This window comes from Moschus berezovskii, chromosome X (assembly GCF_049115385.1).
Source record: "Moschus berezovskii isolate FMDL1 chromosome X, NW_MosBer_1.0, whole genome shotgun sequence".
Taxonomy (NCBI): Eukaryota; Metazoa; Chordata; class Mammalia; order Artiodactyla; family Moschidae; genus Moschus; species Moschus berezovskii.
This window is the reverse complement of record NC_142488.1, coordinates 14340650-14348385: the sequence shown is the minus strand read 5'-3', so window position 1 is coordinate 14348385 and position 7736 is coordinate 14340650. Positions and strand designations below refer to the sequence as shown.

Genomic DNA, 7736 nt, shown 5'->3' with positions numbered 1-7736 from the left:
TTATAATAGACCTATGATATAAGTGTGTTACACATTTTACAGTAAGGAGACAACCACAGAGAAATCATGTAACTTCCCCCAGTTCATACAGGGCTGTCAGGAAGCATGTAATTTCTTTAATCAAGTCTAGATTGGCAAGTTTGGCAGTGAGGAAGGAAAGTCCAGGTGGGGCCAAGAAGTGGGACTTCTCAGCCTTGCCTTCGTTCCCTTTGGAGTCTGCTCAGTAAGTGCCAGGTGACTGGCATGCCTGCCTGGGGATGAGGTGACAGAGGACTGACTGCTCTCTCTCGAACTGGCCTTCGTGAAGCTTCTGTAAATTTAGGTATGTTGTGGACTAAAATCATATGTTGAAGTCTTAATCCCTGATGCAATAGTATCAGGAGGTGGTGGCTTTGGGAGGTGATTAGGTCATAAGTGTGGGGCTCTCGTGATGGAATCAGTGCCCTTATAAAGGTGACCCCAGAGTGCTCTTCATTTCCTCTACCATGGGAGGACACAGCGAGACGATGACCATCTGTGAGTCAGAAAGCTAGTCCCCACCAGACACCTCTTCCCATGATGCCTTGATCTGACATTCCCAGCCTCCAGAAGTGTAAGGAATAAATCCTTACTGTTTAAGCCACCTACTCTTTGCTGTTTTTGTTATGGCAGCTTGAATGGACCAAGACAAGGAAAGACAGTTTCAACTAGGCAGATGTTTTACAGGAGACTTCACTGAAGTTTCTAAAGGGGAACCAAGTAATATGCTTATAAAATGCAACTACGTTTGCTACTGGTCCCCCTTCTGGCCAGCTGCCCTCAGGCAGAAGACACTGGTCCTTCCCTCCCCTGACTTGCCTTCAGCACTTACCTGTGAGGTCTCCTCCATGTCCAGGAGCAGAAAGCCCAGAGAGGGGAAGGAGCCTCCAGGTCTGCCCCCTGCTCAAGTCCCACCTTCCATAATCCAGTTTCCAGTCTAATTCCTTGAGGATGTTACTGGGAGTGACCAGCCCCTGCTCCCCAAAGCGTGGATTTACTCTGCGGTCACAGGAGGGCTCTTGTATCAGACAGCCCGGCAGCCCCCAAAGGCCAGAGGCAGGATAAGAGGGTCTTAGGTTGGTTGTAACCTGGAGGCTTGTATTGGTGAAGCAGGAACAGGCTTCCAGGCCTTCCTGTGTCTTTCTCCAGTCCCACCCTTCAGAGTGTGGGGACAGGGGCCGGGTAAATGGAGTTCAGGTTTGGCTTCCACCATGGACTCACCTTGATGAGGAATATGGCAAGCATTCTTGGCATGGTCTCCTTGGCACAGAAAACGACCCTGCCCTCGTGCTGTACCTTCAAGGATGTGCTGGATGAGCACGTCCTCCTGTCATACACCCTCCAGGACCTTTCGACTCCTTCAAGTGTATAAATTCTCACTGATTTGCCAAAATTGATTTTCTCCCCTTTACTTTGCAAAATCCGTGGTGAGGCTGAAGCAAGTGAAATTGATTTCCACTCACTTTCCTCCCCACCCAAGGCCTTTGTTCACTCCAGGCGATAGGAGATTTTTTCAACTTTCGATGCCCTTTTGAAAAGCTTTTTCTTTTTTAAAGTACAGTGAAATCAGGTGGTTCTGCAGGCCTCTGTGGGCATTTTAAGGTGATGTTTTAAGTGTTTAAACTTCATTGGCTTAGAAGACACCTCTTTTAGAACAGACTTCTGTTGGAAGGTGCCTCTGCTGGATGCTTGAGTGTTTGCATTGGAAACGTTGACGTTGGTTGTCCTGACTGAGGCGCTCAGGTAGTCCTGTTTTTCCAGTGAAACAGGAAGAGTGAGTATGGGGAGGTGCCTCTGGAGGTCAGAAAGCAGAGAAGATGTGAACTGATTGTCTCTAAGAGTGCAACAGGGAACTGTACCAGACCGCTGTGTTAGCATACAGAGCAGAGAGCCGGGGACACGGAGCCCCCACCTGAGGTCTGCTGTCAGGACTGTTTCTCCTCCAGCCACACTCAGGGCTCAGGTGCAGCCGTGGTGTGGGGGCAGAGCTGGGAAAGAGGGACAAGGGAATTAAAGGGGGCACGCAGGGGTACGGTTGCTGTTTAAACTGGGCGAGGAGAGATAGGACAGGCTGGTGGGCAGTAAAGACGTGGTCGAACGGGTGGGTCGGAAGTCCCAGTGACCTTGGTGAGCCCAGGTGCTGTTGGCGTCCAGAGCACGTGGGTTAGAGCAAGAAGGGTTGACTGTTAAGAGGCGCGAAATCCAGATTTGGGAGATAGTTTGGTTATTGGAGATGACAGACTCTAAGAAAAAGTGAGTGCATTAAGTGGGTGGGTTAAGGGAAAAGATGATTGGAAGTGAAAGCAGCAAGGGACAGAGAAGTAAAGATGCAGAGAAGAAAAATTGCCAAGAACAATGACAACCATAAAAGATTAAGAGGAAGACAGAGAGCTAGGTCTGAAACTCAGACACTTGTTGAGGACCGTAACAGAGCAGCGGTGGGTTGCATCCTCTGACGATATTCATTTAAAAGGAGAGGTTTGAGGGAGGAGGAAGAGCAGTGGTCTAGAACAGAGATTGGCGAAGAACGATTAGCAGACCCCAACCCATCTTGCTTCCTGTTTTTGCAAGTAAAGTTTTACTGGAACACAGGGACACCCATTCATTTACATATTCTCTAGGTTTGCTTTGGCATTATGTTAAAATTGAGTAGCTGTGACGAAGACCATATGGCCTATGAAGCTTTAATTATTCACTATCTGGTCCTTTACAGGAAACAGTTTGCTGACCCCTGAACCAGAATTACCAGTAAAGAATATTAACCTCACACTGAAAAGTAAGCACAATTAATATCACGGTAACTTATCTCGCCATATACATGTCAAATTTTTCTGTTTAGGCTGGATCTTATCTTGGTCACCAGATCAAACATTTTGACTCAATAGGTTTTTTTTTTTTTCCCCCACAGTGACTTATCCCATTGAATGGTTGAAATGGCATAATGACCACTTTAACTTTGTACATGGATATGTTTTTCCATGTAAGCCAGAGCCAGTGTACATGACTGTAGTGTATGAAATGTATGAGGTAAATTTCAGCAGGGGTGCGAATCTAGATTGCCATTTATTCAAATGTTAACTGCATGCTATAGCACTACCTTATGGCTTATTAGGGAACTGAGTAGAGATGATAGTGGATCTTTCTTCCACAACCAGTATCCTGTTCTAAGAACAATTTCCTTGTTCCTTGCTGCTAGTTTTATGAATGGGAAACCATTCTACATGGCTTTGCCCAGTGTAATAAGACAAGAGTGCACAGCATTCCTAGAGTAGCCAATCTGAGTTTTGTTAGTGGTCGCTCACATTCCTTCTCTGGAAAATTTGAATCAAGAAACACAAAGACTCTGAGAAGGATCAACTGACTCAAGTATTGATGATTGATGGGGCACCACTTGTTCAGTCACTAAGTCGTTCGTGTCTGACTCTTTGCATCCTCATGGACTACAGTAAGCCAGGCTTCTTTTCCCTTCTCTATCTCCCAGAGTTTGCTCAAACTTATGTCCATTGAGTCAGTGATGCCATCCAACCATCTCATCCTCTGTCACCCCCTGCCCTCAATCTTTCCCAGCATCAGGGTCTTTTCCAGTGAGTCGGCTCTTCGCATCAGGTGGCCAAAGTATTGGAGCTTCAGTATCCTTCCAATGAATATTCAGGGTTGATTTCCTTTAGGATTGACTGGTTTGATCTCCTTGTAGTCCAAGGGACTCTCAAGAATCTTCTCCAGGACCACAGTTCAAAAGCATAAATTCTTTGGCACTCAGCCTTCTTTATGGACCAGCTCTCACATCTGTACATGACTAGTGGAAAAGCCATATACAATCTGTCACTGCTTCCACATTTTCCCCTTCTATTTGCAATGAAGTAATGGGACTGGATACCATGATCTTCATTTTTTGAATATTGAGTTTTAAGCCAGCTTTTTCACTTTTTCTTTCACCCTCATCAGAAGCCTCTTTAGTTCCTTGTGCTTCATCCAGCCCGGCATTTTGTGTGATGTACCCTGCATATAAGTTTAATAAGCAGGGTGACAATTTGCAGCCTTGATGTACTCCTTTTCCAATTTGGAACAAGTCCATTGTTCCATGTCTGGTTCTAATTGATGTTTCCTGACCTGCATACAGGTTTCTCAGGAGGCAGGTAAGGTGGTCTGGTATTCCATTTCTGGAAGAATTTTGAACAGTTTATTGTGATCCACACAGTCAGAGGCTTTAGCATAGTCAATGAAGCAAAAGTAGATGTTTTTCTGGAATTCTCTTGCTTTTTCTATAATCTCATGGATATTGGCAGTTTGATCTCTGGTTCCTCTGCCTTTTCTAAATCCAGCTTGTACACCTGGAATTTTTTGATTCACGAACTGCTGAAGCCTAGCTTGAAGGATTTTGAGCATTACCTTGCTAGCATGTGAGATGAGTGCAACTGCATGGTAGTTTGAACATTTCTTGGCATTGCCCATCTTTGGGACTGGAATGAAAACTGACCTTTTCTAGTCCTGTGGCCACTGCTGAGTTTCTAAATTTGCTGACATATTTAGTGCAGTACTTTCACAGCATCATCTTTTAGGATTTTAAATAGCTCAGTTGGAATTCCATCACCTAGCTTTGCTCATACTAATGCTTCCTAAGACCCCCTTGACTTCACATTCCAGAATGTCTAACAACTATTATGGTTCAGTTCAGTTCAGTTGCTCAGTCGTGTCCGACTCTTTGCGACCCCATGAATCACAGCACACCAGGCCTCCCTGTCCATCACCAACTCCCAGAGTTCACTCAAACTCATATCCATCAAGTTGGTGATGCCATCCAGCCATCTCATCCTCTGTCTTCCCCTTCTCCTCCCACCCCCAATCGCTCCCAGCATCAGAGTCTTTTCCAGTGAGTCAACTCGTCGCATGAGGTGGCCAAAGTATTGGAGTTTCAGCTTCAACATCAGTCCTTCCAATGAACACCCAGGATTGATCTCCTTTAGAATGGACCAGCTGGATCTCCTTTCAGTCCAAGGGACTCTCAAGAGTCTTCTGCAGCACCACAGTTCAAAACATCAATTCTTCAGCGATCAGCTTTCTTCACAGTCCAACTCTCACATCCATACATGACCACAGGAAAAACCATAGCCTTGACTAGACGGACCTTGGTTGGCAAAGTAATGTCTCTGCTTTTTAATATGCTATCTAGGTTGGTCATAACTTTCCTTCCAAGGAGTAAGTGTCTTTTAATTTCATGGCTGCAATCAGCATCCGCAGTGATTTTAGAGCCCCAAAAAATAAAGTCTGACACTGCTTCCACTGTTTCCCCATCTGTTTCCCATGAAGTGATGGGACCAGAAGCCATGATCTTTGTTTTCTGAATGTTGAGCTTCAAGCCAACCTTTTCACTCTCCTCTTTCACTTTCATCAAGAGGCTTTTGAGTTCCTCTTCACTCTCTGCCATAAGAGTGGTGTCATCTGCATACCTGAGGTTATTGATATTTCTCCCACCAATCTTGATTCGAGCTTGCGCTTCTTCCAGCCCAGCGTTCCTCATGATGTACTCTGCATAGAAGTTTTTTTTAAAATTTATTTTATTGGAGGCAAATTACCTTACATTAATATATTGGTTGGTTTTGCCATACATTGACATGAATTCGCCCCGGGTGTACATGTGTTCTCTTTCTTGAACCCCCCCTCCCACTTCCCTCTTCCCCATATCCTCCCTCCATGTCATCCCCGTGCACCAGCCCCAAGCATCCTGTATCATGCGTCGAACCTAGACTGGTCACTTATGATAATATACATGCTACAATGCCTGCATAGAAGTTAAATAAGCAGGGTGACAATATACAACCTTGACGTACTCCTTTTCCTGTTTGGAACTGTGGTGCTAGAGAAGACTGTTGAGAGTCCCTTGGACTGCAAGGAGATCGAACCAGTCCATTCTAAAGGAGATCAATCCTGGGTGTTCATTGGAGGGACTGATGCTAAAGCTGAAACTCCAATACTTTGGCCACCTCATGCGGCGAGTTGACTCACTGGAAAAGACTCTGATGCTGGGAAGGATTGGGGGCAGGAGGAGAATGGGACGACAGAGGATGAGATGGCTGGATGGCATCACCGACTCGATGAACATGAGTTTGAGTGAACTCCGGGAGTTGGTGATGGACAGGGAGGCCTGGCGTGCTGTGATTCATGGGGTCGCAAAGAGTCGGACATGACTGAGCGATTGAACTGAACTGAAAGCAAAAGTGTATTTGAGGTTCAGTGATTTAAGAAAAAGTTCTCTGGGACTGAAGGAATCTCCTATACTGCCTGATTAAGGATACACGTCTGCAAAAGTAAATGACGCACCAAAACTGCAGGCTCAAATCAGTTTAATTGATTTGTGTGTATCATTAGCCTATCTGTCATGTTTATGTTTTCAATTGTCAATAGAGACTTTGCCAATTAAGAGCTGTGTTACAAACACAACAGACAGAGGATGGAGAGTCCTATCATTAGTTTATATCATGTCGTGCTAGCCAAGAACTATTATGGTTATCTGGGTCGTTAAGACCTTTCTTGTATAGTTCAGTTCTTCTATGTATCCTTACCACCTCTTCTTAATCTCTTCTGCTTCTGCTTCTGTTAGGTCCTTGCCATTTCTGTCCTTTATCGAGCCCATCTTTGCATGAAATGTTCCCTTGGTATCTCCAATTTTCTTGAAGAGATCTCTAGTCTTTCCCATTCTGTTGTTTTCCTCTAGTTCTTTGCATTGTTCACTTATCTCTCCTTGCTATTCTCTGGAACTCTGCATTCAGTGGAACTCTGCATTCAGTGGGGTATATCGTTGCCTTTCTCCTTTGCCTTTCACTTCTCTTCTCAGCTATTTGTAAGGCCTCCTCAGACAGCTGCTTTGCCTTCTTGCCTGTCTTTTTCTTGGGGGTGGTTTTGGTCATCACTTCCTGCACATTGTTCTGGTTCCCTGTGATGGAAAGGACATCTTTTTTTTTTTTAATTATTTTTTTATTTATTTGGCTGCACTGTGTCTTAGTTGCTGCATGTGGGATCTAGTTCCCTGACCAGGGATTGAACCTGGGCTGCCTGAATCAGGAGCTCAGAGTCTTAACCACTGGACCACCAAGGACGTCCCAGGACATCTTTTTTGATGTTAGTTCTAGAAGGTGTTGTAGGTCTTCATAGAACCATTCAACTTTGGCTTCTTTGGCATCAGTGGTTGGGCATAGACTTGGATTACTGCGGTATTGAATAGTTTGTCTTGGAAATGAACAGATCATTCTGTTGTTTTTGAGATTGTACCCAAGTACTGCCTTTCGGACTCTTTTGTTCACTATCAGGGCTACTCCGTTTATTCTAAGGGATTCTTGCCCACAGTAGTAGATACAATAGTCATCTGAATTAAATCTGTCCATTCCCGTCCATTTCAGTTCACTGATTCCTAAGGTGTCAATGTTCACACTTGCCATCTCCTGCTTGATATTGGATATTTGGCTGCTCTCAGTATAGAGCAGCCTTTGAGGAAACGCTTTACCTGACTAGTGGAGGCAACATAATGACATTTTTGTTTTGTCTCCCTGAACATGGACAGTAGCTGTTTTCCAAAAAAAAAAGTTATTGAAGTGTAGTTGATTTGCAATATTGTCTTAAATTTCTGCTGTACAGAAAAGTAATTCAGTTATACATATTTTCTTTTTCATTATGGTTTATTACAGGGTATTTAATACAGTTCCCTTCCCTGTGCTAAAGAGTAA

General features: G+C 44.5%; 1 non-coding gene across 1 annotated transcript; it reads right to left on the bottom strand.

The window, feature by feature from the left end:
* Positions 1-7038: 7038 nt before the first annotated feature.
* On the bottom strand, positions 7039-7111 carry TRNAR-CCU (transfer RNA arginine (anticodon CCU)). Its single transcript has one exon. It is a non-coding gene; the product is annotated as a tRNA-Arg (tRNA).
* Positions 7112-7736: the final 625 nt, after the last annotated feature.